The 26,547-nt window shown below is 53.3% G+C and overlaps 71 non-coding genes across 71 annotated transcripts; 19 read left to right on the forward strand and 52 right to left on the reverse strand.

The window, feature by feature from the left end:
* Window positions 1–136: 136 nt before the first annotated feature.
* On the forward strand, window positions 137–209 carry Trnar-acg. Its single transcript has one exon. It is a non-coding gene; the product is annotated as a tRNA-Arg (tRNA).
* Window positions 210–813: 604 nt separating this feature from the next.
* On the reverse strand, window positions 814–885 carry Trnad-guc. The gene has a single exon. It is a non-coding gene; the product is annotated as a tRNA-Asp (tRNA).
* A 107-nt stretch (window positions 886–992) lies between these two features.
* Trnad-guc lies at window positions 993–1,064 on the reverse strand. Its single transcript has one exon. It is a non-coding gene; the product is annotated as a tRNA-Asp (tRNA).
* A 107-nt stretch (window positions 1,065–1,171) lies between these two features.
* Trnai-uau lies at window positions 1,172–1,263 on the reverse strand. The gene is given in 2 exon segments: window positions 1,172–1,207; window positions 1,226–1,263. It is a non-coding gene; the product is annotated as a tRNA-Ile (tRNA).
* Window positions 1,264–1,641: 378 nt separating this feature from the next.
* Window positions 1,642–1,714, forward strand: Trnar-acg. The gene has a single exon. It is a non-coding gene; the product is annotated as a tRNA-Arg (tRNA).
* Window positions 1,715–2,317: 603 nt separating this feature from the next.
* On the reverse strand, window positions 2,318–2,389 carry Trnad-guc. Its single transcript has one exon. It is a non-coding gene; the product is annotated as a tRNA-Asp (tRNA).
* A 107-nt stretch (window positions 2,390–2,496) lies between these two features.
* Window positions 2,497–2,568, reverse strand: Trnad-guc. The gene has a single exon. It is a non-coding gene; the product is annotated as a tRNA-Asp (tRNA).
* Window positions 2,569–2,675: 107 nt separating this feature from the next.
* On the reverse strand, window positions 2,676–2,767 carry Trnai-uau. The gene is given in 2 exon segments: window positions 2,676–2,711; window positions 2,730–2,767. It is a non-coding gene; the product is annotated as a tRNA-Ile (tRNA).
* Window positions 2,768–3,145: 378 nt separating this feature from the next.
* On the forward strand, window positions 3,146–3,218 carry Trnar-acg. Its single transcript has one exon. It is a non-coding gene; the product is annotated as a tRNA-Arg (tRNA).
* Window positions 3,219–3,821: 603 nt separating this feature from the next.
* On the reverse strand, window positions 3,822–3,893 carry Trnad-guc. Its single transcript has one exon. It is a non-coding gene; the product is annotated as a tRNA-Asp (tRNA).
* A 107-nt stretch (window positions 3,894–4,000) lies between these two features.
* Trnad-guc lies at window positions 4,001–4,072 on the reverse strand. Its single transcript has one exon. It is a non-coding gene; the product is annotated as a tRNA-Asp (tRNA).
* A 107-nt stretch (window positions 4,073–4,179) lies between these two features.
* On the reverse strand, window positions 4,180–4,271 carry Trnai-uau. The gene is given in 2 exon segments: window positions 4,180–4,215; window positions 4,234–4,271. It is a non-coding gene; the product is annotated as a tRNA-Ile (tRNA).
* Window positions 4,272–4,649: 378 nt separating this feature from the next.
* Window positions 4,650–4,722, forward strand: Trnar-acg. Its single transcript has one exon. It is a non-coding gene; the product is annotated as a tRNA-Arg (tRNA).
* Window positions 4,723–5,326: 604 nt separating this feature from the next.
* Trnad-guc lies at window positions 5,327–5,398 on the reverse strand. Its single transcript has one exon. It is a non-coding gene; the product is annotated as a tRNA-Asp (tRNA).
* A 107-nt stretch (window positions 5,399–5,505) lies between these two features.
* Trnad-guc lies at window positions 5,506–5,577 on the reverse strand. The gene has a single exon. It is a non-coding gene; the product is annotated as a tRNA-Asp (tRNA).
* A 107-nt stretch (window positions 5,578–5,684) lies between these two features.
* On the reverse strand, window positions 5,685–5,776 carry Trnai-uau. Its single transcript is given in 2 exon segments — window positions 5,685–5,720; window positions 5,739–5,776. It is a non-coding gene; the product is annotated as a tRNA-Ile (tRNA).
* A 378-nt stretch (window positions 5,777–6,154) lies between these two features.
* Window positions 6,155–6,227, forward strand: Trnar-acg. The gene has a single exon. It is a non-coding gene; the product is annotated as a tRNA-Arg (tRNA).
* Window positions 6,228–6,831: 604 nt separating this feature from the next.
* Window positions 6,832–6,903, reverse strand: Trnad-guc. The gene has a single exon. It is a non-coding gene; the product is annotated as a tRNA-Asp (tRNA).
* Window positions 6,904–7,010: 107 nt separating this feature from the next.
* Window positions 7,011–7,082, reverse strand: Trnad-guc. The gene has a single exon. It is a non-coding gene; the product is annotated as a tRNA-Asp (tRNA).
* A 107-nt stretch (window positions 7,083–7,189) lies between these two features.
* Window positions 7,190–7,281, reverse strand: Trnai-uau. The gene is given in 2 exon segments: window positions 7,190–7,225; window positions 7,244–7,281. It is a non-coding gene; the product is annotated as a tRNA-Ile (tRNA).
* Window positions 7,282–7,659: 378 nt separating this feature from the next.
* On the forward strand, window positions 7,660–7,732 carry Trnar-acg. Its single transcript has one exon. It is a non-coding gene; the product is annotated as a tRNA-Arg (tRNA).
* A 604-nt stretch (window positions 7,733–8,336) lies between these two features.
* On the reverse strand, window positions 8,337–8,408 carry Trnad-guc. The gene has a single exon. It is a non-coding gene; the product is annotated as a tRNA-Asp (tRNA).
* Window positions 8,409–8,515: 107 nt separating this feature from the next.
* Trnad-guc lies at window positions 8,516–8,587 on the reverse strand. The gene has a single exon. It is a non-coding gene; the product is annotated as a tRNA-Asp (tRNA).
* A 107-nt stretch (window positions 8,588–8,694) lies between these two features.
* Trnai-uau lies at window positions 8,695–8,786 on the reverse strand. Its single transcript is given in 2 exon segments — window positions 8,695–8,730; window positions 8,749–8,786. It is a non-coding gene; the product is annotated as a tRNA-Ile (tRNA).
* Window positions 8,787–9,164: 378 nt separating this feature from the next.
* On the forward strand, window positions 9,165–9,237 carry Trnar-acg. The gene has a single exon. It is a non-coding gene; the product is annotated as a tRNA-Arg (tRNA).
* A 604-nt stretch (window positions 9,238–9,841) lies between these two features.
* Trnad-guc lies at window positions 9,842–9,913 on the reverse strand. The gene has a single exon. It is a non-coding gene; the product is annotated as a tRNA-Asp (tRNA).
* Window positions 9,914–10,020: 107 nt separating this feature from the next.
* Window positions 10,021–10,092, reverse strand: Trnad-guc. Its single transcript has one exon. It is a non-coding gene; the product is annotated as a tRNA-Asp (tRNA).
* A 107-nt stretch (window positions 10,093–10,199) lies between these two features.
* Trnai-uau lies at window positions 10,200–10,291 on the reverse strand. Its single transcript is given in 2 exon segments — window positions 10,200–10,235; window positions 10,254–10,291. It is a non-coding gene; the product is annotated as a tRNA-Ile (tRNA).
* Window positions 10,292–10,669: 378 nt separating this feature from the next.
* Trnar-acg lies at window positions 10,670–10,742 on the forward strand. Its single transcript has one exon. It is a non-coding gene; the product is annotated as a tRNA-Arg (tRNA).
* A 287-nt stretch (window positions 10,743–11,029) lies between these two features.
* On the forward strand, window positions 11,030–11,101 carry Trnai-uau. The gene has a single exon. It is a non-coding gene; the product is annotated as a tRNA-Ile (tRNA).
* A 245-nt stretch (window positions 11,102–11,346) lies between these two features.
* On the reverse strand, window positions 11,347–11,418 carry Trnad-guc. The gene has a single exon. It is a non-coding gene; the product is annotated as a tRNA-Asp (tRNA).
* Window positions 11,419–11,525: 107 nt separating this feature from the next.
* Trnad-guc lies at window positions 11,526–11,597 on the reverse strand. The gene has a single exon. It is a non-coding gene; the product is annotated as a tRNA-Asp (tRNA).
* Window positions 11,598–11,704: 107 nt separating this feature from the next.
* Window positions 11,705–11,796, reverse strand: Trnai-uau. The gene is given in 2 exon segments: window positions 11,705–11,740; window positions 11,759–11,796. It is a non-coding gene; the product is annotated as a tRNA-Ile (tRNA).
* A 378-nt stretch (window positions 11,797–12,174) lies between these two features.
* Window positions 12,175–12,247, forward strand: Trnar-acg. The gene has a single exon. It is a non-coding gene; the product is annotated as a tRNA-Arg (tRNA).
* A 604-nt stretch (window positions 12,248–12,851) lies between these two features.
* Trnad-guc lies at window positions 12,852–12,923 on the reverse strand. Its single transcript has one exon. It is a non-coding gene; the product is annotated as a tRNA-Asp (tRNA).
* Window positions 12,924–13,030: 107 nt separating this feature from the next.
* On the reverse strand, window positions 13,031–13,102 carry Trnad-guc. The gene has a single exon. It is a non-coding gene; the product is annotated as a tRNA-Asp (tRNA).
* A 107-nt stretch (window positions 13,103–13,209) lies between these two features.
* Window positions 13,210–13,301, reverse strand: Trnai-uau. Its single transcript is given in 2 exon segments — window positions 13,210–13,245; window positions 13,264–13,301. It is a non-coding gene; the product is annotated as a tRNA-Ile (tRNA).
* Window positions 13,302–13,679: 378 nt separating this feature from the next.
* Window positions 13,680–13,752, forward strand: Trnar-acg. Its single transcript has one exon. It is a non-coding gene; the product is annotated as a tRNA-Arg (tRNA).
* Window positions 13,753–14,356: 604 nt separating this feature from the next.
* Trnad-guc lies at window positions 14,357–14,428 on the reverse strand. Its single transcript has one exon. It is a non-coding gene; the product is annotated as a tRNA-Asp (tRNA).
* A 107-nt stretch (window positions 14,429–14,535) lies between these two features.
* Trnad-guc lies at window positions 14,536–14,607 on the reverse strand. The gene has a single exon. It is a non-coding gene; the product is annotated as a tRNA-Asp (tRNA).
* Window positions 14,608–14,714: 107 nt separating this feature from the next.
* On the reverse strand, window positions 14,715–14,806 carry Trnai-uau. The gene is given in 2 exon segments: window positions 14,715–14,750; window positions 14,769–14,806. It is a non-coding gene; the product is annotated as a tRNA-Ile (tRNA).
* A 378-nt stretch (window positions 14,807–15,184) lies between these two features.
* On the forward strand, window positions 15,185–15,257 carry Trnar-acg. Its single transcript has one exon. It is a non-coding gene; the product is annotated as a tRNA-Arg (tRNA).
* A 604-nt stretch (window positions 15,258–15,861) lies between these two features.
* On the reverse strand, window positions 15,862–15,933 carry Trnad-guc. The gene has a single exon. It is a non-coding gene; the product is annotated as a tRNA-Asp (tRNA).
* A 107-nt stretch (window positions 15,934–16,040) lies between these two features.
* Window positions 16,041–16,112, reverse strand: Trnad-guc. Its single transcript has one exon. It is a non-coding gene; the product is annotated as a tRNA-Asp (tRNA).
* A 107-nt stretch (window positions 16,113–16,219) lies between these two features.
* On the reverse strand, window positions 16,220–16,311 carry Trnai-uau. The gene is given in 2 exon segments: window positions 16,220–16,255; window positions 16,274–16,311. It is a non-coding gene; the product is annotated as a tRNA-Ile (tRNA).
* Window positions 16,312–16,689: 378 nt separating this feature from the next.
* Window positions 16,690–16,762, forward strand: Trnar-acg. Its single transcript has one exon. It is a non-coding gene; the product is annotated as a tRNA-Arg (tRNA).
* Window positions 16,763–17,366: 604 nt separating this feature from the next.
* Window positions 17,367–17,438, reverse strand: Trnad-guc. Its single transcript has one exon. It is a non-coding gene; the product is annotated as a tRNA-Asp (tRNA).
* A 107-nt stretch (window positions 17,439–17,545) lies between these two features.
* Trnad-guc lies at window positions 17,546–17,617 on the reverse strand. Its single transcript has one exon. It is a non-coding gene; the product is annotated as a tRNA-Asp (tRNA).
* Window positions 17,618–17,724: 107 nt separating this feature from the next.
* Trnai-uau lies at window positions 17,725–17,816 on the reverse strand. The gene is given in 2 exon segments: window positions 17,725–17,760; window positions 17,779–17,816. It is a non-coding gene; the product is annotated as a tRNA-Ile (tRNA).
* A 378-nt stretch (window positions 17,817–18,194) lies between these two features.
* Trnar-acg lies at window positions 18,195–18,267 on the forward strand. The gene has a single exon. It is a non-coding gene; the product is annotated as a tRNA-Arg (tRNA).
* A 604-nt stretch (window positions 18,268–18,871) lies between these two features.
* Trnad-guc lies at window positions 18,872–18,943 on the reverse strand. The gene has a single exon. It is a non-coding gene; the product is annotated as a tRNA-Asp (tRNA).
* Window positions 18,944–19,050: 107 nt separating this feature from the next.
* Trnad-guc lies at window positions 19,051–19,122 on the reverse strand. Its single transcript has one exon. It is a non-coding gene; the product is annotated as a tRNA-Asp (tRNA).
* Window positions 19,123–19,229: 107 nt separating this feature from the next.
* Window positions 19,230–19,321, reverse strand: Trnai-uau. Its single transcript is given in 2 exon segments — window positions 19,230–19,265; window positions 19,284–19,321. It is a non-coding gene; the product is annotated as a tRNA-Ile (tRNA).
* Window positions 19,322–19,699: 378 nt separating this feature from the next.
* Trnar-acg lies at window positions 19,700–19,772 on the forward strand. Its single transcript has one exon. It is a non-coding gene; the product is annotated as a tRNA-Arg (tRNA).
* Window positions 19,773–20,376: 604 nt separating this feature from the next.
* Window positions 20,377–20,448, reverse strand: Trnad-guc. Its single transcript has one exon. It is a non-coding gene; the product is annotated as a tRNA-Asp (tRNA).
* Window positions 20,449–20,555: 107 nt separating this feature from the next.
* On the reverse strand, window positions 20,556–20,627 carry Trnad-guc. The gene has a single exon. It is a non-coding gene; the product is annotated as a tRNA-Asp (tRNA).
* Window positions 20,628–20,734: 107 nt separating this feature from the next.
* Window positions 20,735–20,826, reverse strand: Trnai-uau. Its single transcript is given in 2 exon segments — window positions 20,735–20,770; window positions 20,789–20,826. It is a non-coding gene; the product is annotated as a tRNA-Ile (tRNA).
* Window positions 20,827–21,204: 378 nt separating this feature from the next.
* Window positions 21,205–21,277, forward strand: Trnar-acg. The gene has a single exon. It is a non-coding gene; the product is annotated as a tRNA-Arg (tRNA).
* A 604-nt stretch (window positions 21,278–21,881) lies between these two features.
* Trnad-guc lies at window positions 21,882–21,953 on the reverse strand. The gene has a single exon. It is a non-coding gene; the product is annotated as a tRNA-Asp (tRNA).
* Window positions 21,954–22,060: 107 nt separating this feature from the next.
* Trnad-guc lies at window positions 22,061–22,132 on the reverse strand. The gene has a single exon. It is a non-coding gene; the product is annotated as a tRNA-Asp (tRNA).
* A 107-nt stretch (window positions 22,133–22,239) lies between these two features.
* Trnai-uau lies at window positions 22,240–22,331 on the reverse strand. The gene is given in 2 exon segments: window positions 22,240–22,275; window positions 22,294–22,331. It is a non-coding gene; the product is annotated as a tRNA-Ile (tRNA).
* A 378-nt stretch (window positions 22,332–22,709) lies between these two features.
* Window positions 22,710–22,782, forward strand: Trnar-acg. The gene has a single exon. It is a non-coding gene; the product is annotated as a tRNA-Arg (tRNA).
* A 604-nt stretch (window positions 22,783–23,386) lies between these two features.
* Trnad-guc lies at window positions 23,387–23,458 on the reverse strand. Its single transcript has one exon. It is a non-coding gene; the product is annotated as a tRNA-Asp (tRNA).
* Window positions 23,459–23,565: 107 nt separating this feature from the next.
* Window positions 23,566–23,637, reverse strand: Trnad-guc. Its single transcript has one exon. It is a non-coding gene; the product is annotated as a tRNA-Asp (tRNA).
* A 107-nt stretch (window positions 23,638–23,744) lies between these two features.
* Trnai-uau lies at window positions 23,745–23,836 on the reverse strand. Its single transcript is given in 2 exon segments — window positions 23,745–23,780; window positions 23,799–23,836. It is a non-coding gene; the product is annotated as a tRNA-Ile (tRNA).
* Window positions 23,837–24,214: 378 nt separating this feature from the next.
* Trnar-acg lies at window positions 24,215–24,287 on the forward strand. The gene has a single exon. It is a non-coding gene; the product is annotated as a tRNA-Arg (tRNA).
* Window positions 24,288–24,891: 604 nt separating this feature from the next.
* On the reverse strand, window positions 24,892–24,963 carry Trnad-guc. The gene has a single exon. It is a non-coding gene; the product is annotated as a tRNA-Asp (tRNA).
* Window positions 24,964–25,070: 107 nt separating this feature from the next.
* Window positions 25,071–25,142, reverse strand: Trnad-guc. Its single transcript has one exon. It is a non-coding gene; the product is annotated as a tRNA-Asp (tRNA).
* Window positions 25,143–25,249: 107 nt separating this feature from the next.
* Trnai-uau lies at window positions 25,250–25,341 on the reverse strand. Its single transcript is given in 2 exon segments — window positions 25,250–25,285; window positions 25,304–25,341. It is a non-coding gene; the product is annotated as a tRNA-Ile (tRNA).
* A 378-nt stretch (window positions 25,342–25,719) lies between these two features.
* Window positions 25,720–25,792, forward strand: Trnar-acg. Its single transcript has one exon. It is a non-coding gene; the product is annotated as a tRNA-Arg (tRNA).
* Window positions 25,793–26,396: 604 nt separating this feature from the next.
* On the reverse strand, window positions 26,397–26,468 carry Trnad-guc. Its single transcript has one exon. It is a non-coding gene; the product is annotated as a tRNA-Asp (tRNA).
* Window positions 26,469–26,547: the final 79 nt, after the last annotated feature.

Genomic DNA, 26,547 nt, shown 5'->3' on the forward strand with positions numbered 1-26,547 from the left:
GGCAAGCTCTAAGCTCTGCAGGCGCACTGCGGCCACGCAGCTGCACGAAAGGTACCTTCCTTGGGAGCTTGCTCAGCCATGGAGAACACGTTTCTTAGCGAATTGCACTTGTCTCGTAGAAAGAAATGCTGCCACTGGCCCTGTGGCGCAACGGATAACGCGTCTGACTACGGATCAGAAGATTCCAGGTTCGAATCCTGGCAGGGTCGGCGTTTTGTTAGTTGCCGACGCGTAGCTGGGCAGTGGATTTCGTATGTCGCCGCACCGTGGAGTGCTTTGTTGCTCCTGTGCATCTCGCAGCTGCATGTCGAGTCGATCGTGGTAAATATCGCTGCCTGCAAGCGTCAGCGTAGCGTCAGTCGAGCAAAGTCGAGACAAGTCAAGCTGAGAGCTGTAGGAGATGATACGCAATTAAATACAGGCGTGTGAAAGCGACGCAGACAACACTTTCCAAGTGTCCCACGTCACGTGGCGAAGAGCCGGCGCAACCCCAGGCAGCAGAGTGGCGCAGTGGAAGCGTGCTGGGCCCATAACCCAGAGGTCCGTGGATCGAAACCACGCTCTGCTAAAATTATTTCTTTTGCGGACTGTGCCGAGCTCGATTATTACGCCCACAGCGTCGGCTGGGGTGCTTTGATACAGCGTTAACAGCATACCCCGCAGTTCTGAAATGTGAAGAATGCGAGAACCACTTCCTAAGTTGTAGCATTTTTTAAGATTTTGCGCCAACTACACTCCACGATCGCAAAGTTAATGCTCTTACGACCCACATACGCGCAACACTCGAACAGGGTTGTGAGATAAAAATCGCATCTCCCCGGCGGGGAATCGAACCCCGGTCTCCCGCGTGACAGGCGGGGATACTAACCACTATACTACCGAGGATGCGCTGTAGACAGGTGCCTGTGTGCGAGAGATATGGTGCTAGTAGCCGCAAACGACCTACACTAAGTTCGGCGAGTGATAGAGCAGCAATTAAAAATCGGATGTGCCTCCCCGGCGGGGAATCGAACCCCGGTCTCCCGCGTGACAGGCGGGGATACTGACCACTATACTACCGAGGAAGACGCAGCTAGCGTCTCGAATGCACAATTATGTTACTCAAATAGCTGATACATCTCAAACCTAGCCTCCTGTTGCTGTCAGAGACAGCTGCTAAGAAATAAAAGTATGCCCCAGGTGAGGCTCGAACTCACAACCCCGGCATTGCTCACGGCTACTGCCTTATAAGTACCGTGCGCTAACCAATTGCGCCACTGGGGCTACAACAGAGTGCTCTCAGTTAGCGGTATTCACTTTGCTGCAATCCAGTGGTGGCCACAGAAACATACGATCGCCACCTGATGCCATACTGCGACTTTGGCACCTGACTACCAATGCTTCGTGCTATTCTTGTTTCATATGCTACGCTTACATGCACATCAACCGGCTCTCGTCGTCGAGAAAACGTGGGAAAACGCGCGCCTTGCCTTCTGCTACCTGTCGAACAGCGAGAGCAGATGCGTGGCAAGCTCTAAGCTCTGCAGGCGCACTGCGGCCACGCAGCTGCACGAAAGGTACCTTCCTTGGGAGCTTGCTCAGCCATGGAGAACACGTTTCTTAGCGAATTGCACTTGTCTCGTAGAAAGAAATGCTGCCACTGTCCCTGTGGCGCAACGGATAACGCGTCTGACTACGGATCAGAAGATTCCAGGTTCGAATCCTGGCAGGGTCGGCGTTTTGTTAGTTGCCGACGCGTAGCTGGGCAGTGGATTTCGTTGTCGCCGCACCGTGGAGTGCTTTGTTGCTCCTGTGCATCTCGCAGCTGCATGTCGAGTCGATCGTGGTAAATATCGCTGCCTGCAAGCGTCAGCGTAGCGTCAGTCGAGCAAAGTCGAGAAAAGTCAAGCTGAGAGCTGTAGGAGATGATACGCAATTAAATACAGGCGTGTGAAAGCGACGCAGACAACACTTTCCAAGTGTCCCACGTCACGTGGCGAAGAGCCGGCGCAACCCCAGGCAGCAGAGTGGCGCAGTGGAAGCGTGCTGGGCCCATAACCCAGAGGTCCGTGGATCGAAACCACGCTCTGCTAAAATTATTTCTTTTGCGGACTGTGCCGAGCTCGATTATTACGCCCACAGCGTCGGCTGGGGTGCTTTGATACAGCGTTAACAGCATACCCCGCAGTTCTGAAATGTGAAGAATGCGAGAACCACTTCCTAAGTTGTAGCATTTTTTAAGATTTTGCGCCAACTACACTCCACGATCGCAAAGTTAATGCTCTTACGACCCACATACGCGCAACACTCGAACAGGGTTGTGAGATAAAAATCGCATCTCCCCGGCGGGGAATCGAACCCCGGTCTCCCGCGTGACAGGCGGGGATACTAACCACTATACTACCGAGGATGCGCTGTAGACAGGTGCCTGTGTGCGAGAGATATGGTGCTAGTAGCCGCAAACGACCTACACTAAGTTCGGCGAGTGATAGAGCAGCAATTAAAAATCGGATGTGCCTCCCCGGCGGGGAATCGAACCCCGGTCTCCCGCGTGACAGGCGGGGATACTGACCACTATACTACCGAGGAAGACGCAGCTAGCGTCTCGAATGCACAATTATGTTACTCAAATAGCTGATACATCTCAAACCTAGCCTCCTGTTGCTGTCAGAGACAGCTGCTAAGAAATAAAAGTATGCCCCAGGTGAGGCTCGAACTCACAACCCCGGCGTTGCTCACGGCTACTGCCTTATAAGTACCGTGCGCTAACCAATTGCGCCACTGGGGCTACAACAGAGTGCTTTCAGTTAGCGGTATTCACTTTGCTGCAATCCAGTGGTGGCCACAGAAACATACGATCGCCACCTGATGCCATACTGCGACTTTGGCACCTGACTACCAATGCTTCGTGCTATTCTTGTTTCATATGCTACGCTTACATGCACATCAACCGGCTCTCGTCGTCGAGAAAACGTGGGAAAACGCGCGCCTTGCCTTCTGCTACCTGTCGAACAGCGAGAGCAGATGCGTGGCAAGCTCTAAGCTCTGCAGGCGCACTGCGGCCACGCAGCTGCACGAAAGGTACCTTCCTTGGGAGCTTGCTCAGCCATGGAGAACACGTTTCTTAGCGAATTGCACTTGTCTCGTAGAAAGAAATGCTGCCACTGGCCCTGTGGCGCAACGGATAACGCGTCTGACTACGGATCAGAAGATTCCAGGTTCGAATCCTGGCAGGGTCGGCGTTTTGTTAGTTGCCGACGCGTAGCTGGGCAGTGGATTTCGTTGTCGCCGCACCGTGGAGTGCTTTGTTGCTCCTGTGCATCTCGCAGCTGCATGTCGAGTCGATCGTGGTAAATATCGCTGCCTGCAAGCGTCAGCGTAGCGTCAGTCGAGCAAAGTCGAGAAAAGTCAAGCTGAGAGCTGTAGGAGATGATACGCAATTAAATACAGGCGTGTGAAAGCGACGCAGACAACACTTTCCAAGTGTCCCACGTCACGTGGCGAAGAGCCGGCGCAACCCCAGGCAGCAGAGTGGCGCAGTGGAAGCGTGCTGGGCCCATAACCCAGAGGTCCGTGGATCGAAACCACGCTCTGCTAAAATTATTTCTTTTGCGGACTGTGCCGAGCTCGATTATTACGCCCACAGCGTCGGCTGGGGTGCTTTGATACAGCGTTAACAGCATACCCCGCAGTTCTGAAATGTGAAGAATGCGAGAACCACTTCCTAAGTTGTAGCATTTTTTAAGATTTTGCGCCAACTACACTCCACGATCGCAAAGTTAATGCTCTTACGACCCACATACGCGCAACACTCGAACAGGGTTGTGAGATAAAAATCGCATCTCCCCGGCGGGGAATCGAACCCCGGTCTCCCGCGTGACAGGCGGGGATACTAACCACTATACTACCGAGGATGCGCTGTAGACAGGTGCCTGTGTGCGAGAGATATGGTGCTAGTAGCCGCAAACGACCTACACTAAGTTCGGCGAGTGATAGAGCAGCAATTAAAAATCGGATGTGCCTCCCCGGCGGGGAATCGAACCCCGGTCTCCCGCGTGACAGGCGGGGATACTGACCACTATACTACCGAGGAAGACGCAGCTAGCGTCTCGAATGCACAATTATGTTACTCAAATAGCTGATACATCTCAAACCTAGCCTCCTGTTGCTGTCAGAGACAGCTGCTAAGAAATAAAAGTATGCCCCAGGTGAGGCTCGAACTCACAACCCCGGCATTGCTCACGGCTACTGCCTTATAAGTACCGTGCGCTAACCAATTGCGCCACTGGGGCTACAACAGAGTGCTTTCAGTTAGCGGTATTCACTTTGCTGCAATCCAGTGGTGGCCACAGAAACATACGATCGCCACCTGATGCCATACTGCGACTTTGGCACCTGACTACCAATGCTTCGTGCTATTCTTGTTTCATATGCTACGCTTACATGCACATCAACCGGCTCTCGTCGTCGAGAAAACGTGGGAAAACGCGCGCCTTGCCTTCTGCTACCTGTCGAACAGCGAGAGCAGATGCGTGGCAAGCTCTAAGCTCTGCAGGCGCACTGCGGCCACGCAGCTGCACGAAAGGTACCTTCCTTGGGAGCTTGCTCAGCCATGGAGAACACGTTTCTTAGCGAATTGCACTTGTCTCGTAGAAAGAAATGCTGCCACTGGCCCTGTGGCGCAACGGATAACGCGTCTGACTACGGATCAGAAGATTCCAGGTTCGAATCCTGGCAGGGTCGGCGTTTTGTTAGTTGCCGACGCGTAGCTGGGCAGTGGATTTCGTATGTCGCCGCACCGTGGAGTGCTTTGTTGCTCCTGTGCATCTCGCAGCTGCATGTCGAGTCGATCGTGGTAAATATCGCTGCCTGCAAGCGTCAGCGTAGCGTCAGTCGAGCAAAGTCGAGACAAGTCAAGCTGAGAGCTGTAGGAGATGATACGCAATTAAATACAGGCGTGTGAAAGCGACGCAGACAACACTTTCCAAGTGTCCCACGTCACGTGGCGAAGAGCCGGCGCAACCCCAGGCAGCAGAGTGGCGCAGTGGAAGCGTGCTGGGCCCATAACCCAGAGGTCCGTGGATCGAAACCACGCTCTGCTAAAATTATTTCTTTTGCGGACTGTGCCGAGCTCGATTATTACGCCCACAGCGTCGGCTGGGGTGCTTTGATACAGCGTTAACAGCATACCCCGCAGTTCTGAAATGTGAAGAATGCGAGAACCACTTCCTAAGTTGTAGCATTTTTTAAGATTTTGCGCCAACTACACTCCACGATCGCAAAGTTAATGCTCTTACGACCCACATACGCGCAACACTCGAACAGGGTTGTGAGATAAAAATCGCATCTCCCCGGCGGGGAATCGAACCCCGGTCTCCCGCGTGACAGGCGGGGATACTAACCACTATACTACCGAGGATGCGCTGTAGACAGGTGCCTGTGTGCGAGAGATATGGTGCTAGTAGCCGCAAACGACCTACACTAAGTTCGGCGAGTGATAGAGCAGCAATTAAAAATCGGATGTGCCTCCCCGGCGGGGAATCGAACCCCGGTCTCCCGCGTGACAGGCGGGGATACTGACCACTATACTACCGAGGAAGACGCAGCTAGCGTCTCGAATGCACAATTATGTTACTCAAATAGCTGATACATCTCAAACCTAGCCTCCTGTTGCTGTCAGAGACAGCTGCTAAGAAATAAAAGTATGCCCCAGGTGAGGCTCGAACTCACAACCCCGGCATTGCTCACGGCTACTGCCTTATAAGTACCGTGCGCTAACCAATTGCGCCACTGGGGCTACAACAGAGTGCTTTCAGTTAGCGGTATTCACTTTGCTGCAATCCAGTGGTGGCCACAGAAACATACGATCGCCACCTGATGCCATACTGCGACTTTGGCACCTGACTACCAATGCTTCGTGCTATTCTTGTTTCATATGCTACGCTTACATGCACATCAACCGGCTCTCGTCGTCGAGAAAACGTGGGAAAACGCGCGCCTTGCCTTCTGCTACCTGTCGAACAGCGAGAGCAGATGCGTGGCAAGCTCTAAGCTCTGCAGGCGCACTGCGGCCACGCAGCTGCACGAAAGGTACCTTCCTTGGGAGCTTGCTCAGCCATGGAGAACACGTTTCTTAGCGAATTGCACTTGTCTCGTAGAAAGAAATGCTGCCACTGGCCCTGTGGCGCAACGGATAACGCGTCTGACTACGGATCAGAAGATTCCAGGTTCGAATCCTGGCAGGGTCGGCGTTTTGTTAGTTGCCGACGCGTAGCTGGGCAGTGGATTTCGTATGTCGCCGCACCGTGGAGTGCTTTGTTGCTCCTGTGCATCTCGCAGCTGCATGTCGAGTCGATCGTGGTAAATATCGCTGCCTGCAAGCGTCAGCGTAGCGTCAGTCGAGCAAAGTCGAGACAAGTCAAGCTGAGAGCTGTAGGAGATGATACGCAATTAAATACAGGCGTGTGAAAGCGACGCAGACAACACTTTCCAAGTGTCCCACGTCACGTGGCGAAGAGCCGGCGCAACCCCAGGCAGCAGAGTGGCGCAGTGGAAGCGTGCTGGGCCCATAACCCAGAGGTCCGTGGATCGAAACCACGCTCTGCTAAAATTATTTCTTTTGCGGACTGTGCCGAGCTCGATTATTACGCCCACAGCGTCGGCTGGGGTGCTTTGATACAGCGTTAACAGCATACCCCGCAGTTCTGAAATGTGAAGAATGCGAGAACCACTTCCTAAGTTGTAGCATTTTTTAAGATTTTGCGCCAACTACACTCCACGATCGCAAAGTTAATGCTCTTACGACCCACATACGCGCAACACTCGAACAGGGTTGTGAGATAAAAATCGCATCTCCCCGGCGGGGAATCGAACCCCGGTCTCCCGCGTGACAGGCGGGGATACTAACCACTATACTACCGAGGATGCGCTGTAGACAGGTGCCTGTGTGCGAGAGATATGGTGCTAGTAGCCGCAAACGACCTACACTAAGTTCGGCGAGTGATAGAGCAGCAATTAAAAATCGGATGTGCCTCCCCGGCGGGGAATCGAACCCCGGTCTCCCGCGTGACAGGCGGGGATACTGACCACTATACTACCGAGGAAGACGCAGCTAGCGTCTCGAATGCACAATTATGTTACTCAAATAGCTGATACATCTCAAACCTAGCCTCCTGTTGCTGTCAGAGACAGCTGCTAAGAAATAAAAGTATGCCCCAGGTGAGGCTCGAACTCACAACCCCGGCATTGCTCACGGCTACTGCCTTATAAGTACCGTGCGCTAACCAATTGCGCCACTGGGGCTACAACAGAGTGCTTTCAGTTAGCGGTATTCACTTTGCTGCAATCCAGTGGTGGCCACAGAAACATACGATCGCCACCTGATGCCATACTGCGACTTTGGCACCTGACTACCAATGCTTCGTGCTATTCTTGTTTCATATGCTACGCTTACATGCACATCAACCGGCTCTCGTCGTCGAGAAAACGTGGGAAAACGCGCGCCTTGCCTTCTGCTACCTGTCGAACAGCGAGAGCAGATGCGTGGCAAGCTCTAAGCTCTGCAGGCGCACTGCGGCCACGCAGCTGCACGAAAGGTACCTTCCTTGGGAGCTTGCTCAGCCATGGAGAACACGTTTCTTAGCGAATTGCACTTGTCTCGTAGAAAGAAATGCTGCCACTGGCCCTGTGGCGCAACGGATAACGCGTCTGACTACGGATCAGAAGATTCCAGGTTCGAATCCTGGCAGGGTCGGCGTTTTGTTAGTTGCCGACGCGTAGCTGGGCAGTGGATTTCGTATGTCGCCGCACCGTGGAGTGCTTTGTTGCTCCTGTGCATCTCGCAGCTGCATGTCGAGTCGATCGTGGTAAATATCGCTGCCTGCAAGCGTCAGCGTAGCGTCAGTCGAGCAAAGTCGAGACAAGTCAAGCTGAGAGCTGTAGGAGATGATACGCAATTAAATACAGGCGTGTGAAAGCGACGCAGACAACACTTTCCAAGTGTCCCACGTCACGTGGCGAAGAGCCGGCGCAACCCCAGGCAGCAGAGTGGCGCAGTGGAAGCGTGCTGGGCCCATAACCCAGAGGTCCGTGGATCGAAACCACGCTCTGCTAAAATTATTTCTTTTGCGGACTGTGCCGAGCTCGATTATTACGCCCACAGCGTCGGCTGGGGTGCTTTGATACAGCGTTAACAGCATACCCCGCAGTTCTGAAATGTGAAGAATGCGAGAACCACTTCCTAAGTTGTAGCATTTTTTAAGATTTTGCGCCAACTACACTCCACGATCGCAAAGTTAATGCTCTTACGACCCACATACGCGCAACACTCGAACAGGGTTGTGAGATAAAAATCGCATCTCCCCGGCGGGGAATCGAACCCCGGTCTCCCGCGTGACAGGCGGGGATACTAACCACTATACTACCGAGGATGCGCTGTAGACAGGTGCCTGTGTGCGAGAGATATGGTGCTAGTAGCCGCAAACGACCTACACTAAGTTCGGCGAGTGATAGAGCAGCAATTAAAAATCGGATGTGCCTCCCCGGCGGGGAATCGAACCCCGGTCTCCCGCGTGACAGGCGGGGATACTGACCACTATACTACCGAGGAAGACGCAGCTAGCGTCTCGAATGCACAATTATGTTACTCAAATAGCTGATACATCTCAAACCTAGCCTCCTGTTGCTGTCAGAGACAGCTGCTAAGAAATAAAAGTATGCCCCAGGTGAGGCTCGAACTCACAACCCCGGCATTGCTCACGGCTACTGCCTTATAAGTACCGTGCGCTAACCAATTGCGCCACTGGGGCTACAACAGAGTGCTTTCAGTTAGCGGTATTCACTTTGCTGCAATCCAGTGGTGGCCACAGAAACATACGATCGCCACCTGATGCCATACTGCGACTTTGGCACCTGACTACCAATGCTTCGTGCTATTCTTGTTTCATATGCTACGCTTACATGCACATCAACCGGCTCTCGTCGTCGAGAAAACGTGGGAAAACGCGCGCCTTGCCTTCTGCTACCTGTCGAACAGCGAGAGCAGATGCGTGGCAAGCTCTAAGCTCTGCAGGCGCACTGCGGCCACGCAGCTGCACGAAAGGTACCTTCCTTGGGAGCTTGCTCAGCCATGGAGAACACGTTTCTTAGCGAATTGCACTTGTCTCGTAGAAAGAAATGCTGCCACTGGCCCTGTGGCGCAACGGATAACGCGTCTGACTACGGATCAGAAGATTCCAGGTTCGAATCCTGGCAGGGTCGGCGTTTTGTTAGTTGCCGACGCGTAGCTGGGCAGTGGATTTCGTATGTCGCCGCACCGTGGAGTGCTTTGTTGCTCCTGTGCATCTCGCAGCTGCATGTCGAGTCGATCGTGGTAAATATCGCTGCCTGCAAGCGTCAGCGTAGCGTCAGTCGAGCAAAGTCGAGACAAGTCAAGCTGAGAGCTGTAGGAGATGATACGCAATTAAATACAGGCGTGTGAAAGCGACGCAGACAACACTTTCCAAGTGTCCCACGTCACGTGGCGAAGAGCCGGCGCAACCCCAGGCAGCAGAGTGGCGCAGTGGAAGCGTGCTGGGCCCATAACCCAGAGGTCCGTGGATCGAAACCACGCTCTGCTAAAATTATTTCTTTTGCGGACTGTGCCGAGCTCGATTATTACGCCCACAGCGTCGGCTGGGGTGCTTTGATACAGCGTTAACAGCATACCCCGCAGTTCTGAAATGTGAAGAATGCGAGAACCACTTCCTAAGTTGTAGCATTTTTTAAGATTTTGCGCCAACTACACTCCACGATCGCAAAGTTAATGCTCTTACGACCCACATACGCGCAACACTCGAACAGGGTTGTGAGATAAAAATCGCATCTCCCCGGCGGGGAATCGAACCCCGGTCTCCCGCGTGACAGGCGGGGATACTAACCACTATACTACCGAGGATGCGCTGTAGACAGGTGCCTGTGTGCGAGAGATATGGTGCTAGTAGCCGCAAACGACCTACACTAAGTTCGGCGAGTGATAGAGCAGCAATTAAAAATCGGATGTGCCTCCCCGGCGGGGAATCGAACCCCGGTCTCCCGCGTGACAGGCGGGGATACTGACCACTATACTACCGAGGAAGACGCAGCTAGCGTCTCGAATGCACAATTATGTTACTCAAATAGCTGATACATCTCAAACCTAGCCTCCTGTTGCTGTCAGAGACAGCTGCTAAGAAATAAAAGTATGCCCCAGGTGAGGCTCGAACTCACAACCCCGGCATTGCTCACGGCTACTGCCTTATAAGTACCGTGCGCTAACCAATTGCGCCACTGGGGCTACAACAGAGTGCTTTCAGTTAGCGGTATTCACTTTGCTGCAATCCAGTGGTGGCCACAGAAACATACGATCGCCACCTGATGCCATACTGTGACTTTGGCACCTGACTACCAATGCTTCGTGCTATTCTTGTTTCATATGCTACGCTTACATGCACATCAACCGGCTCTCGTCGTCGAGAAAACGTGGGAAAACGCGCGCCTTGCCTTCTGCTACCTGTCGAACAGCGAGAGCAGATGCGTGGCAAGCTCTAAGCTCTGCAGGCGCACTGCGGCCACGCAGCTGCACGAAAGGTACCTTCCTTGGGAGCTTGCTCAGCCATGGAGAACACGTTTCTTAGCGAATTGCACTTGTCTCGTAGAAAGAAATGCTGCCACTGGCCCTGTGGCGCAACGGATAACGCGTCTGACTACGGATCAGAAGATTCCAGGTTCGAATCCTGGCAGGGTCGGCGTTTTGTTAGTTGCCGACGCGTAGCTGGGCAGTGGATTTCGTATGTCGCCGCACCGTGGAGTGCTTTGTTGCTCCTGTGCATCTCGCAGCTGCATGTCGAGTCGATCGTGGTAAATATCGCTGCCTGCAAGCGTCAGCGTAGCGTCAGTCGAGCAAAGTCGAGACAAGTCAAGCTGAGAGCTGTAGGAGATGATACGCAATTAAATACAGGCGTGTGAAAGCGACGCAGACAACACTTTCCAAGTGTCCCACGTCACGTGGCGAAGAGCCGGCGCAACCCCAGGCAGCAGAGTGGCGCAGTGGAAGCGTGCTGGGCCTATAACCCAGAAGTCCGTGGATCGAAACCACGCTCTGCTAAAATTATTTCTTTTGCGGACTGTGCCGAGCTCGATTATTACGCCCACAGCGTCGGCTGGGGTGCTTTGATACAGCGTTAACAGCATACCCCGCAGTTCTGAAATGTGAAGAATGCGAGAACCACTTCCTAAGTTGTAGCATTTTTTAAGATTTTGCGCCAACTACACTCCACGATCGCAAAGTTAATGCTCTTACGACCCACATACGCGCAACACTCGAACAGGGTTGTGAGATAAAAATCGCATCTCCCCGGCGGGGAATCGAACCCCGGTCTCCCGCGTGACAGGCGGGGATACTAACCACTATACTACCGAGGATGCGCTGTAGACAGGTGCCTGTGTGCGAGAGATATGGTGCTAGTAGCCGCAAACGACCTACACTAAGTTCGGCGAGTGATAGAGCAGCAATTAAAAATCGGATGTGCCTCCCCGGCGGGGAATCGAACCCCGGTCTCCCGCGTGACAGGCGGGGATACTGACCACTATACTACCGAGGAAGACGCAGCTAGCGTCTCGAATGCACAATTATGTTACTCAAATAGCTGATACATCTCAAACCTAGCCTCCTGTTGCTGTCAGAGACAGCTGCTAAGAAATAAAAGTATGCCCCAGGTGAGGCTCGAACTCACAACCCCGGCATTGCTCACGGCTACTGCCTTATAAGTACCGTGCGCTAACCAATTGCGCCACTGGGGCTACAACAGAGTGCTTTCAGTTAGCGGTATTCACTTTGCTGCAATCCAGTGGTGGCCACAGAAACATACGATCGCCACCTGATGCCATACTGCGACTTTGGCACCTGACTACCAATGCTTCGTGCTATTCTTGTTTCATATGCTACGCTTACATGCACATCAACCGGCTCTCGTCGTCGAGAAAACGTGGGAAAACGCGCGCCTTGCCTTCTGCTACCTGTCGAACAGCGAGAGCAGATGCGTGGCAAGCTCTAAGCTCTGCAGGCGCACTGCGGCCACGCAGCTGCACGAAAGGTACCTTCCTTGGGAGCTTGCTCAGCCATGGAGAACACGTTTCTTAGCGAATTGCACTTGTCTCGTAGAAAGAAATGCTGCCACTGGCCCTGTGGCGCAACGGATAACGCGTCTGACTACGGATCAGAAGATTCCAGGTTCGAATCCTGGCAGGGTCGGCGTTTTGTTAGTTGCCGACGCGTAGCTGGGCAGTGGATTTCGTATGTCGCCGCACCGTGGAGTGCTTTGTTGCTCCTGTGCATCTCGCAGCTGCATGTCGAGTCGATCGTGGTAAATATCGCTGCCTGCAAGCGTCAGCGTAGCGTCAGTCGAGCAAAGTCGAGACAAGTCAAGCTGAGAGCTGTAGGAGATGATACGCAATTAAATACAGGCGTGTGAAAGCGACGCAGACAACACTTTCCAAGTGTCCCACGTCACGTGGCGAAGAGCCGGCGCAACCCCAGGCAGCAGAGTGGCGCAGTGGAAGCGTGCTGGGCCCATAACCCAGAGGTCCGTGGATCGAAACCACGCTCTGCTAAAATTATTTCTTTTGCGGACTGTGCCGAGCTCGATTATTACGCCCACAGCGTCGGCTGGGGTGCTTTGATACAGCGTTAACAGCATACCCCGCAGTTCTGAAATGTGAAGAATGCGAGAACCACTTCCTAAGTTGTAGCATTTTTTAAGATTTTGCGCCAACTACACTCCACGATCGCAAAGTTAATGCTCTTACGACCCACATACGCGCAACACTCGAACAGGGTTGTGAGATAAAAATCGCATCTCCCCGGCGGGGAATCGAACCCCGGTCTCCCGCGTGACAGGCGGGGATACTAACCACTATACTACCGAGGATGCGCTGTAGACAGGTGCCTGTGTGCGAGAGATATGGTGCTAGTAGCCGCAAACGACCTACACTAAGTTCGGCGAGTGATAGAGCAGCAATTAAAAATCGGATGTGCCTCCCCGGCGGGGAATCGAACCCCGGTCTCCCGCGTGACAGGCGGGGATACTGACCACTATACTACCGAGGAAGACGCAGCTAGCGTCTCGAATGCACAATTATGTTACTCAAATAGCTGATACATCTCAAACCTAGCCTCCTGTTGCTGTCAGAGACAGCTGCTAAGAAATAAAAGTATGCCCCAGGTGAGGCTCGAACTCACAACCCCGGCATTGCTCACGGCTACTGCCTTATAAGTACCGTGCGCTAACCAATTGCGCCACTGGGGCTACAACAGAGTGCTTTCAGTTAGCGGTATTCACTTTGCTGCAATCCAGTGGTGGCCACAGAAACATACGATCGCCACCTGATGCCATACTGCGACTTTGGCACCTGACTACCAATGCTTCGTGCTATTCTTGTTTCATATGCTACGCTTACATGCACATCAACCGGCTCTCGTCGTCGAGAAAACGTGGGAAAACGCGCGCCTTGCCTTCTGCTACCTGTCGAACAGCGAGAGCAGATGCGTGGCAAGCTCTAAGCTCTGCAGGCGCACTGCGGCCACGCAGCTGCACGAAAGGTACCTTCCTTGGGAGCTTGCTCAGCCATGGAGAACACGTTTCTTAGCGAATTGCACTTGTCTCGTAGAAAGAAATGCTGCCACTGGCCCTGTGGCGCAACGGATAACGCGTCTGACTACGGATCAGAAGATTCCAGGTTCGAATCCTGGCAGGGTCGGCGTTTTGTTAGTTGCCGACGCGTAGCTGGGCAGTGGATTTCGTATGTCGCCGCACCGTGGAGTGCTTTGTTGCTCCTGTGCATCTCGCAGCTGCATGTCGAGTCGATCGTGGTAAATATCGCTGCCTGCAAGCGTCAGCGTAGCGTCAGTCGAGCAAAGTCGAGACAAGTCAAGCTGAGAGCTGTAGGAGATGATACGCAATTAAATACAGGCGTGTGAAAGCGACGCAGACAACACTTTCCAAGTGTCCCACGTCACGTGGCGAAGAGCCGGCGCAACCCCAGGCAGCAGAGTGGCGCAGTGGAAGCGTGCTGGGCCCATAACCCAGAGGTCCGTGGATCGAAACCACGCTCTGCTAAAATTATTTCTTTTGCGGACTGTGCCGAGCTCGATTATTACGCCCACAGCGTCGGCTGGGGTGCTTTGATACAGCGTTAACAGCATACCCCGCAGTTCTGAAATGTGAAGAATGCGAGAACCACTTCCTAAGTTGTAGCATTTTTTAAGATTTTGCGCCAACTACACTCCACGATCGCAAAGTTAATGCTCTTACGACCCACATACGCGCAACACTCGAACAGGGTTGTGAGATAAAAATCGCATCTCCCCGGCGGGGAATCGAACCCCGGTCTCCCGCGTGACAGGCGGGGATACTAACCACTATACTACCGAGGATGCGCTGTAGACAGGTGCCTGTGTGCGAGAGATATGGTGCTAGTAGCCGCAAACGACCTACACTAAGTTCGGCGAGTGATAGAGCAGCAATTAAAAATCGGATGTGCCTCCCCGGCGGGGAATCGAACCCCGGTCTCCCGCGTGACAGGCGGGGATACTGACCACTATACTACCGAGGAAGACGCAGCTAGCGTCTCGAATGCACAATTATGTTACTCAAATAGCTGATACATCTCAAACCTAGCCTCCTGTTGCTGTCAGAGACAGCTGCTAAGAAATAAAAGTATGCCCCAGGTGAGGCTCGAACTCACAACCCCGGCATTGCTCACGGCTACTGCCTTATAAGTACCGTGCGCTAACCAATTGCGCCACTGGGGCTACAACAGAGTGCTTTCAGTTAGCGGTATTCACTTTGCTGCAATCCAGTGGTGGCCACAGAAACATACGATCGCCACCTGATGCCATACTGCGACTTTGGCACCTGACTACCAATGCTTCGTGCTATTCTTGTTTCATATGCTACGCTTACATGCACATCAACCGGCTCTCGTCGTCGAGAAAACGTGGGAAAACGCGCGCCTTGCCTTCTGCTACCTGTCGAACAGCGAGAGCAGATGCGTGGCAAGCTCTAAGCTCTGCAGGCGCACTGCGGCCACGCAGCTGCACGAAAGGTACCTTCCTTGGGAGCTTGCTCAGCCATGGAGAACACGTTTCTTAGCGAATTGCACTTGTCTCGTAGAAAGAAATGCTGCCACTGGCCCTGTGGCGCAACGGATAACGCGTCTGACTACGGATCAGAAGATTCCAGGTTCGAATCCTGGCAGGGTCGGCGTTTTGTTAGTTGCCGACGCGTAGCTGGGCAGTGGATTTCGTATGTCGCCGCACCGTGGAGTGCTTTGTTGCTCCTGTGCATCTCGCAGCTGCATGTCGAGTCGATCGTGGTAAATATCGCTGCCTGCAAGCGTCAGCGTAGCGTCAGTCGAGCAAAGTCGAGACAAGTCAAGCTGAGAGCTGTAGGAGATGATACGCAATTAAATACAGGCGTGTGAAAGCGACGCAGACAACACTTTCCAAGTGTCCCACGTCACGTGGCGAAGAGCCGGCGCAACCCCAGGCAGCAGAGTGGCGCAGTGGAAGCGTGCTGGGCCCATAACCCAGAGGTCCGTGGATCGAAACCACGCTCTGCTAAAATTATTTCTTTTGCGGACTGTGCCGAGCTCGATTATTACGCCCACAGCGTCGGCTGGGGTGCTTTGATACAGCGTTAACAGCATACCCCGCAGTTCTGAAATGTGAAGAATGCGAGAACCACTTCCTAAGTTGTAGCATTTTTTAAGATTTTGCGCCAACTACACTCCACGATCGCAAAGTTAATGCTCTTACGACCCACATACGCGCAACACTCGAACAGGGTTGTGAGATAAAAATCGCATCTCCCCGGCGGGGAATCGAACCCCGGTCTCCCGCGTGACAGGCGGGGATACTAACCACTATACTACCGAGGATGCGCTGTAGACAGGTGCCTGTGTGCGAGAGATATGGTGCTAGTAGCCGCAAACGACCTACACTAAGTTCGGCGAGTGATAGAGCAGCAATTAAAAATCGGATGTGCCTCCCCGGCGGGGAATCGAACCCCGGTCTCCCGCGTGACAGGCGGGGATACTGACCACTATACTACCGAGGAAGACGCAGCTAGCGTCTCGAATGCACAATTATGTTACTCAAATAGCTGATACATCTCAAACCTAGCCTCCTGTTGCTGTCAGAGACAGCTGCTAAGAAATAAAAGTATGCCCCAGGTGAGGCTCGAACTCACAACCCCGGCATTGCTCACGGCTACTGCCTTATAAGTACCGTGCGCTAACCAATTGCGCCACTGGGGCTACAACAGAGTGCTCTCAGTTAGCGGTATTCACTTTGCTGCAATCCAGTGGTGGCCACAGAAACATACGATCGCCACCTGATGCCATACTGCGACTTTGGCACCTGACTACCAATGCTTCGTGCTATTCTTGTTTCATATGCTACGCTTACATGCACATCAACCGGCTCTCGTCGTCGAGAAAACGTGGGAAAACGCGCGCCTTGCCTTCTGCTACCTGTCGAACAGCGAGAGCAGATGCGTGGCAAGCTCTAAGCTCTGCAGGCGCACTGCGGCCACGCAGCTGCACGAAAGGTACCTTCCTTGGGAGCTTGCTCAGCCATGGAGAACACGTTTCTTAGCGAATTGCACTTGTCTCGTAGAAAGAAATGCTGCCACTGGCCCTGTGGCGCAACGGATAACGCGTCTGACTACGGATCAGAAGATTCCAGGTTCGAATCCTGGCAGGGTCGGCGTTTTGTTAGTTGCCGACGCGTAGCTGGGCAGTGGATTTCGTATGTCGCCGCACCGTGGAGTGCTTTGTTGCTCCTGTGCATCTCGCAGCTGCATGTCGAGTCGATCGTGGTAAATATCGCTGCCTGCAAGCGTCAGCGTAGCGTCAGTCGAGCAAAGTCGAGACAAGTCAAGCTGAGAGCTGTAGGAGATGATACGCAATTAAATACAGGCGTGTGAAAGCGACGCAGACAACACTTTCCAAGTGTCCCACGTCACGTGGCGAAGAGCCGGCGCAACCCCAGGCAGCAGAGTGGCGCAGTGGAAGCGTGCTGGGCCCATAACCCAGAGGTCCGTGGATCGAAACCACGCTCTGCTAAAATTATTTCTTTTGCGGACTGTGCCGAGCTCGATTATTACGCCCACAGCGTCGGCTGGGGTGCTTTGATACAGCGTTAACAGCATACCCCGCAGTTCTGAAATGTGAAGAATGCGAGAACCACTTCCTAAGTTGTAGCATTTTTTAAGATTTTGCGCCAACTACACTCCACGATCGCAAAGTTAATGCTCTTACGACCCACATACGCGCAACACTCGAACAGGGTTGTGAGATAAAAATCGCATCTCCCCGGCGGGGAATCGAACCCCGGTCTCCCGCGTGACAGGCGGGGATACTAACCACTATACTACCGAGGATGCGCTGTAGACAGGTGCCTGTGTGCGAGAGATATGGTGCTAGTAGCCGCAAACGACCTACACTAAGTTCGGCGAGTGATAGAGCAGCAATTAAAAATCGGATGTGCCTCCCCGGCGGGGAATCGAACCCCGGTCTCCCGCGTGACAGGCGGGGATACTAACCACTATACTACCGAGGAAGACGCAGCTAGCGTCTCGAATGCACAATTATGTTACTCAAATAGCTGATACATCTCAAACCTAGCCTCCTGTTGCTGTCAGAGACAGCTGCTAAGAAATAAAAGTATGCCCCAGGTGAGGCTCGAACTCACAACCCCGGCATTGCTCACGGCTACTGCCTTATAAGTACCGTGCGCTAACCAATTGCGCCACTGGGGCTACAACAGAGTGCTCTCAGTTAGCGGTATTCACTTTGCTGCAATCCAGTGGTGGCCACAGAAACATACGATCGCCACCTGATGCCATACTGCGACTTTGGCACCTGACTACCAATGCTTCGTGCTATTCTTGTTTCATATGCTACGCTTACATGCACATCAACCGGCTCTCGTCGTCGAGAAAACGTGGGAAAACGCGCGCCTTGCCTTCTGCTACCTGTCGAACAGCGAGAGCAGATGCGTGGCAAGCTCTAAGCTCTGCAGGCGCACTGCGGCCACGCAGCTGCACGAAAGGTACCTTCCTTGGGAGCTTGCTCAGCCATGGAGAACACGTTTCTTAGCGAATTGCACTTGTCTCGTAGAAAGAAATGCTGCCACTGGCCCTGTGGCGCAACGGATAACGCGTCTGACTACGGATCAGAAGATTCCAGGTTCGAATCCTAGCAGGGTCGGCGTTTTGTTAGTTGCCGACGCGTAGCTGGGCAGTGGATTTCGTATGTCGCCGCACCGTGGAGTGCTTTGTTGCTCCTGTGCATCTCGCAGCTGCATGTCGAGTCGATCGTGGTAAATATCGCTGCCTGCAAGCGTCAGCGTAGCGTCAGTCGAGCAAAGTCGAGACAAGTCAAGCTGAGAGCTGTAGGAGATGATACGCAATTAAATACAGGCGTGTGAAAGCGACGCAGACAACACTTTCCAAGTGTCCCACGTCACGTGGCGAAGAGCCGGCGCAACCCCAGGCAGCAGAGTGGCGCAGTGGAAGCGTGCTGGGCCCATAACCCAGAGGTCCGTGGATCGAAACCACGCTCTGCTAAAATTATTTCTTTTGCGGACTGTGCCGAGCTCGATTATTACGCCCACAGCGTCGGCTGGGGTGCTTTGATACAGCGTTAACAGCATACCCCGCAGTTCTGAAATGTGAAGAATGCGAGAACCACTTCCTAAGTTGTAGCATTTTTTAAGATTTTGCGCCAACTACACTCCACGATCGCAAAGTTAATGCTCTTACGACCCACATACGCGCAACACTCGAACAGGGTTGTGAGATAAAAATCGCATCTCCCCGGCGGGGAATCGAACCCCGGTCTCCCGCGTGACAGGCGGGGATACTAACCACTATACTACCGAGGATGCGCTGTAGACAGGTGCCTGTGTGCGAGAGATATGGTGCTAGTAGCCGCAAACGACCTACACTAAGTTCGGCGAGTGATAGAGCAGCAATTAAAAATCGGATGTGCCTCCCCGGCGGGGAATCGAACCCCGGTCTCCCGCGTGACAGGCGGGGATACTAACCACTATACTACCGAGGAAGACGCAGCTAGCGTCTCGAATGCACAATTATGTTACTCAAATAGCTGATACATCTCAAACCTAGCCTCCTGTTGCTGTCAGAGACAGCTGCTAAGAAATAAAAGTATGCCCCAGGTGAGGCTCGAACTCACAACCCCGGCATTGCTCACGGCTACTGCCTTATAAGTACCGTGCGCTAACCAATTGCGCCACTGGGGCTACAACAGAGTGCTCTCAGTTAGCGGTATTCACTTTGCTGCAATCCAGTGGTGGCCACAGAAACATACGATCGCCACCTGATGCCATACTGCGACTTTGGCACCTGACTACCAATGCTTCGTGCTATTCTTGTTTCATATGCTACGCTTACATGCACATCAACCGGCTCTCGTCGTCGAGAAAACGTGGGAAAACGCGCGCCTTGCCTTCTGCTACCTGTCGAACAGCGAGAGCAGATGCGTGGCAAGCTCTAAGCTCTGCAGGCGCACTGCGGCCACGCAGCTGCACGAAAGGTACCTTCCTTGGGAGCTTGCTCAGCCATGGAGAACACGTTTCTTAGCGAATTGCACTTGTCTCGTAGAAAGAAATGCTGCCACTGGCCCTGTGGCGCAACGGATAACGCGTCTGACTACGGATCAGAAGATTCCAGGTTCGAATCCTGGCAGGGTCGGCGTTTTGTTAGTTGCCGACGCGTAGCTGGGCAGTGGATTTCGTATGTCGCCGCACCGTGGAGTGCTTTGTTGCTCCTGTGCATCTCGCAGCTGCATGTCGAGTCGATCGTGGTAAATATCGCTGCCTGCAAGCGTCAGCGTAGCGTCAGTCGAGCAAAGTCGAGACAAGTCAAGCTGAGAGCTGTAGGAGATGATACGCAATTAAATACAGGCGTGTGAAAGCGACGCAGACAACACTTTCCAAGTGTCCCACGTCACGTGGCGAAGAGCCGGCGCAACCCCAGGCAGCAGAGTGGCGCAGTGGAAGCGTGCTGGGCCCATAACCCAGAGGTCCGTGGATCGAAACCACGCTCTGCTAAAATTATTTCTTTTGCGGACTGTGCCGAGCTCGATTATTACGCCCACAGCGTCGGCTGGGGTGCTTTGATACAGCGTTAACAGCATACCCCGCAGTTCTGAAATGTGAAGAATGCGAGAACCACTTCCTAAGTTGTAGCATTTTTTAAGATTTTGCGCCAACTACACTCCACGATCGCAAAGTTAATGCTCTTACGACCCACATACGCGCAACACTCGAACAGGGTTGTGAGATAAAAATCGCATCTCCCCGGCGGGGAATCGAACCCCGGTCTCCCGCGTGACAGGCGGGGATACTAACCACTATACTACCGAGGATGCGCTGTAGACAGGTGCCTGTGTGCGAGAGATATGGTGCTAGTAGCCGCAAACGACCTACACTAAGTTCGGCGAGTGATAGAGCAGCAATTAAAAATCGGATGTGCCTCCCCGGCGGGGAATCGAACCCCGGTCTCCCGCGTGACAGGCGGGGATACTGACCACTATACTACCGAGGAAGACGCAGCTAGCGTCTCGAATGCACAATTATGTTACTCAAATAGCTGATACATCTCAAACCTAGCCTCCTGTTGCTGTCAGAGACAGCTGCTAAGAAATAAAAGTATGCCCCAGGTGAGGCTCGAACTCACAACCCCGGCATTGCTCACGGCTACTGCCTTATAAGTACCGTGCGCTAACCAATTGCGCCACTGGGGCTACAACAGAGTGCTTTCAGTTAGCGGTATTCACTTTGCTGCAATCCAGTGGTGGCCACAGAAACATACGATCGCCACCTGATGCCATACTGCGACTTTGGCACCTGACTACCAATGCTTCGTGCTATTCTTGTTTCATATGCTACGCTTACATGCACATCAACCGGCTCTCGTCGTCGAGAAAACGTGGGAAAACGCGCGCCTTGCCTTCTGCTACCTGTCGAACAGCGAGAGCAGATGCGTGGCAAGCTCTAAGCTCTGCAGGCGCACTGCGGCCACGCAGCTGCACGAAAGGTACCTTCCTTGGGAGCTTGCTCAGCCATGGAGAACACGTTTCTTAGCGAATTGCACTTGTCTCGTAGAAAGAAATGCTGCCACTGGCCCTGTGGCGCAACGGATAACGCGTCTGACTACGGATCAGAAGATTCCAGGTTCGAATCCTGGCAGGGTCGGCGTTTTGTTAGTTGCCGACGCGTAGCTGGGCAGTGGATTTCGTATGTCGCCGCACCGTGGAGTGCTTTGTTGCTCCTGTGCATCTCGCAGCTGCATGTCGAGTCGATCGTGGTAAATATCGCTGCCTGCAAGCGTCAGCGTAGCGTCAGTCGAGCAAAGTCGAGACAAGTCAAGCTGAGAGCTGTAGGAGATGATACGCAATTAAATACAGGCGTGTGAAAGCGACGCAGACAACACTTTCCAAGTGTCCCACGTCACGTGGCGAAGAGCCGGCGCAACCCCAGGCAGCAGAGTGGCGCAGTGGAAGCGTGCTGGGCCCATAACCCAGAGGTCCGTGGATCGAAACCACGCTCTGCTAAAATTATTTCTTTTGCGGACTGTGCCGAGCTCGATTATTACGCCCACAGCGTCGGCTGGGGTGCTTTGATACAGCGTTAACAGCATACCCCGCAGTTCTGAAATGTGAAGAATGCGAGAACCACTTCCTAAGTTGTAGCATTTTTTAAGATTTTGCGCCAACTACACTCCACGATCGCAAAGTTAATGCTCTTACGACCCACATACGCGCAACACTCGAACAGGGTTGTGAGATAAAAATCGCATCTCCCCGGCGGGGAATCGAACCCCGGTCTCCCGCGTGACAGGCGGGGATACTAACCACTATACTACCGAGGATGCGCTGTAGACAGGTGCCTGTGTGCGAGAGATATGGTGCTAGTAGCCGCAAACGACCTACACTAAGTTCGGCGAGTGATAGAGCAGCAATTAAAAATCGGATGTGCCTCCCCGGCGGGGAATCGAACCCCGGTCTCCCGCGTGACAGGCGGGGATACTGACCACTATACTACCGAGGAAGACGCAGCTAGCGTCTCGAATGCACAATTATGTTACTCAAATAGCTGATACATCTCAAACCTAGCCTCCTGTTGCTGTCAGAGACAGCTGCTAAGAAATAAAAGTATGCCCCAGGTGAGGCTCGAACTCACAACCCCGGCATTGCTCACGGCTACTGCCTTATAAGTACCGTGCGCTAACCAATTGCGCCACTGGGGCTACAACAGAGTGCTTTCAGTTAGCGGTATTCACTTTGCTGCAATCCAGTGGTGGCCACAGAAACATACGATCGCCACCTGATGCCATACTGCGACTTTGGCACCTGACTACCAATGCTTCGTGCTATTCTTGTTTCATATGCTACGCTTACATGCACATCAACCGGCTCTCGTCGTCGAGAAAACGTGGGAAAACGCGCGCCTTGCCTTCTGCTACCTGTCGAACAGCGAGAGCAGATGCGTGGCAAGCTCTAAGCTCTGCAGGCGCACTGCGGCCACGCAGCTGCACGAAAGGTACCTTCCTTGGGAGCTTGCTCAGCCATGGAGAACACGTTTCTTAGCGAATTGCACTTGTCTCGTAGAAAGAAATGCTGCCACTGGCCCTGTGGCGCAACGGATAACGCGTCTGACTACGGATCAGAAGATTCCAGGTTCGAATCCTGGCAGGGTCGGCGTTTTGTTAGTTGCCGACGCGTAGCTGGGCAGTGGATTTCGTATGTCGCCGCACCGTGGAGTGCTTTGTTGCTCCTGTGCATCTCGCAGCTGCATGTCGAGTCGATCGTGGTAAATATCGCTGCCTGCAAGCGTCAGCGTAGCGTCAGTCGAGCAAAGTCGAGACAAGTCAAGCTGAGAGCTGTAGGAGATGATACGCAATTAAATACAGGCGTGTGAAAGCGACGCAGACAACACTTTCCAAGTGTCCCACGTCACGTGGCGAAGAGCCGGCGCAACCCCAGGCAGCAGAGTGGCGCAGTGGAAGCGTGCTGGGCCCATAACCCAGAGGTCCGTGGATCGAAACCACGCTCTGCTAAAATTATTTCTTTTGCGGACTGTGCCGAGCTCGATTATTACGCCCACAGCGTCGGCTGGGGTGCTTTGATACAGCGTTAACAGCATACCCCGCAGTTCTGAAATGTGAAGAATGCGAGAACCACTTCCTAAGTTGTAGCATTTTTTAAGATTTTGCGCCAACTACACTCCACGATCGCAAAGTTAATGCTCTTACGACCCACATACGCGCAACACTCGAACAGGGTTGTGAGATAAAAATCGCATCTCCCCGGCGGGGAATCGAACCCCGGTCTCCCGCGTGACAGGCGGGGATACTAACCACTATACTACCGAGGATGCGCTGTAGACAGGTGCCTGTGTGCGAGAGATATGGTGCTAGTAGCCGCAAACGACCTACACTAAGTTCGGCGAGTGATAGAGCAGCAATTAAAAATCGGATGTGCCTCCCCGGCGGGGAATCGAACCCCGGTCTCCCGCGTGACAGGCGGGGATACTGACCACTATACTACCGAGGAAGACGCAGCTAGCGTCTCGAATGCACAATTATGTTACTCAAATAGCTGATACATCTCAAACCTAGCCTCCTGTTGCTGTCAGAGACAGCTGCTAAGAAATAAAAGTATGCCCCAGGTGAGGCTCGAACTCACAACCCCGGCATTGCTCACGGCTACTGCCTTATAAGTACCGTGCGCTAACCAATTGCGCCACTGGGGCTACAACAGAGTGCTTTCAGTTAGCGGTATTCACTTTGCTGCAATCCAGTGGTGGCCACAGAAACATACGATCGCCACCTGATGCCATACTGCGACTTTGGCACCTGACTACCAATGCTTCGTGCTATTCTTGTTTCATATGCTACGCTTACATGCACATCAACCGGCTCTCGTCGTCGAGAAAACGTGGGAAAACGCGCGCCTTGCCTTCTGCTACCTGTCGAACAGCGAGAGCAGATGCGTGGCAAGCTCTAAGCTCTGCAGGCGCACTGCGGCCACGCAGCTGCACGAAAGGTACCTTCCTTGGGAGCTTGCTCAGCCATGGAGAACACGTTTCTTAGCGAATTGCACTTGTCTCGTAGAAAGAAATGCTGCCACTGGCCCTGTGGCGCAACGGATAACGCGTCTGACTACGGATCAGAAGATTCCAGGTTCGAATCCTGGCAGGGTCGGCGTTTTGTTAGTTGCCGACGCGTAGCTGGGCAGTGGATTTCGTATGTCGCCGCACCGTGGAGTGCTTTGTTGCTCCTGTGCATCTCGCAGCTGCATGTCGAGTCGATCGTGGTAAATATCGCTGCCTGCAAGCGTCAGCGTAGCGTCAGTCGAGCAAAGTCGAGACAAGTCAAGCTGAGAGCTGTAGGAGATGATACGCAATTAAATACAGGCGTGTGAAAGCGACGCAGACAACACTTTCCAAGTGTCCCACGTCACGTGGCGAAGAGCCGGCGCAACCCCAGGCAGCAGAGTGGCGCAGTGGAAGCGTGCTGGGCCCATAACCCAGAGGTCCGTGGATCGAAACCACGCTCTGCTAAAATTATTTCTTTTGCGGACTGTGCCGAGCTCGATTATTACGCCCACAGCGTCGGCTGGGGTGCTTTGATACAGCGTTAACAGCATACCCCGCAGTTCTGAAATGTGAAGAATGCGAGAACCACTTCCTAAGTTGTAGCATTTTTTAAGATTTTGCGCCAACTACACTCCACGATCGCAAAGTTAATGCTCTTACGACCCACATACGCGCAACACTCGAACAGGGTTGTGAGATAAAAATCGCATCTCCCCGGCGGGGAATCGAACCCCGGTCTCCCGCGTGACAGGCGGGGATACTAACCACTATACTACCGAGGATGCGCTGTAGACAGGTGCCTGTGTGCGAGAGATATGGTGCTAGTAGCCGCAAACGACCTACACTAAGTTCGGCGAGTGATAGAGCAGCAATTAAAAATCGGATGTGCCTCCCCGGCGGGGAATCGAACCCCGGTCTCCCGCGTGACAGGCGGGGATACTGACCACTATACTACCGAGGAAGACGCAGCTAGCGTCTCGAATGCACAATTATGTTACTCAAATAGCTGATACATCTCAAACCTAGCCTCCTGTTGCTGTCAGAGACAGCTGCTAAGAAATAAAAGTATGCCCCAGGTGAGGCTCGAACTCACAACCCCGGCATTGCTCACGGCTACTGCCTTATAAGTACCGTGCGCTAACCAATTGCGCCACTGGGGCTACAACAGAGTGCTTTCAGTTAGCGGTATTCACTTTGCTGCAATCCAGTGGTGGCCACAGAAACATACGATCGCCACCTGATGCCATACTGCGACTTTGGCACCTGACTACCAATGCTTCGTGCTATTCTTGTTTCATATGCTACGCTTACATGCACATCAACCGGCTCTCGTCGTCGAGAAAACGTGGGAAAACGCGCGCCTTGCCTTCTGCTACCTGTCGAACAGCGAGAGCAGATGCGTGGCAAGCTCTAAGCTCTGCAGGCGCACTGCGGCCACGCAGCTGCACGAAAGGTACCTTCCTTGGGAGCTTGCTCAGCCATGGAGAACACGTTTCTTAGCGAATTGCACTTGTCTCGTAGAAAGAAATGCTGCCACTGGCCCTGTGGCGCAACGGATAACGCGTCTGACTACGGATCAGAAGATTCCAGGTTCGAATCCTGGCAGGGTCGGCGTTTTGTTAGTTGCCGACGCGTAGCTGGGCAGTGGATTTCGTATGTCGCCGCACCGTGGAGTGCTTTGTTGCTCCTGTGCATCTCGCAGCTGCATGTCGAGTCGATCGTGGTAAATATCGCTGCCTGCAAGCGTCAGCGTAGCGTCAGTCGAGCAAAGTCGAGACAAGTCAAGCTGAGAGCTGTAGGAGATGATACGCAATTAAATACAGGCGTGTGAAAGCGACGCAGACAACACTTTCCAAGTGTCCCACGTCACGTGGCGAAGAGCCGGCGCAACCCCAGGCAGCAGAGTGGCGCAGTGGAAGCGTGCTGGGCCCATAACCCAGAGGTCCGTGGATCGAAACCACGCTCTGCTAAAATTATTTCTTTTGCGGACTGTGCCGAGCTCGATTATTACGCCCACAGCGTCGGCTGGGGTGCTTTGATACAGCGTTAACAGCATACCCCGCAGTTCTGAAATGTGAAGAATGCGAGAACCACTTCCTAAGTTGTAGCATTTTTTAAGATTTTGCGCCAACTACACTCCACGATCGCAAAGTTAATGCTCTTACGACCCACATACGCGCAACACTCGAACAGGGTTGTGAGATAAAAATCGCATCTCCCCGGCGGGGAATCGAACCCCGGTCTCCCGCGTGACAGGCGGGGATACTAACCACTATACTACCGAGGATGCGCTGTAGACAGGTGCCTGTGTGCGAGAGATATGGTGCTAGTAGCCGCAAACGACCTACACTAAGTTCGGCGAGTGA

The sequence above is a fragment of the Schistocerca piceifrons genome, unplaced genomic scaffold, assembly GCF_021461385.2.
Source record: "Schistocerca piceifrons isolate TAMUIC-IGC-003096 unplaced genomic scaffold, iqSchPice1.1 HiC_scaffold_1069, whole genome shotgun sequence".
In the NCBI taxonomy this organism is placed as follows: domain Eukaryota; kingdom Metazoa; phylum Arthropoda; class Insecta; order Orthoptera; family Acrididae; genus Schistocerca; species Schistocerca piceifrons.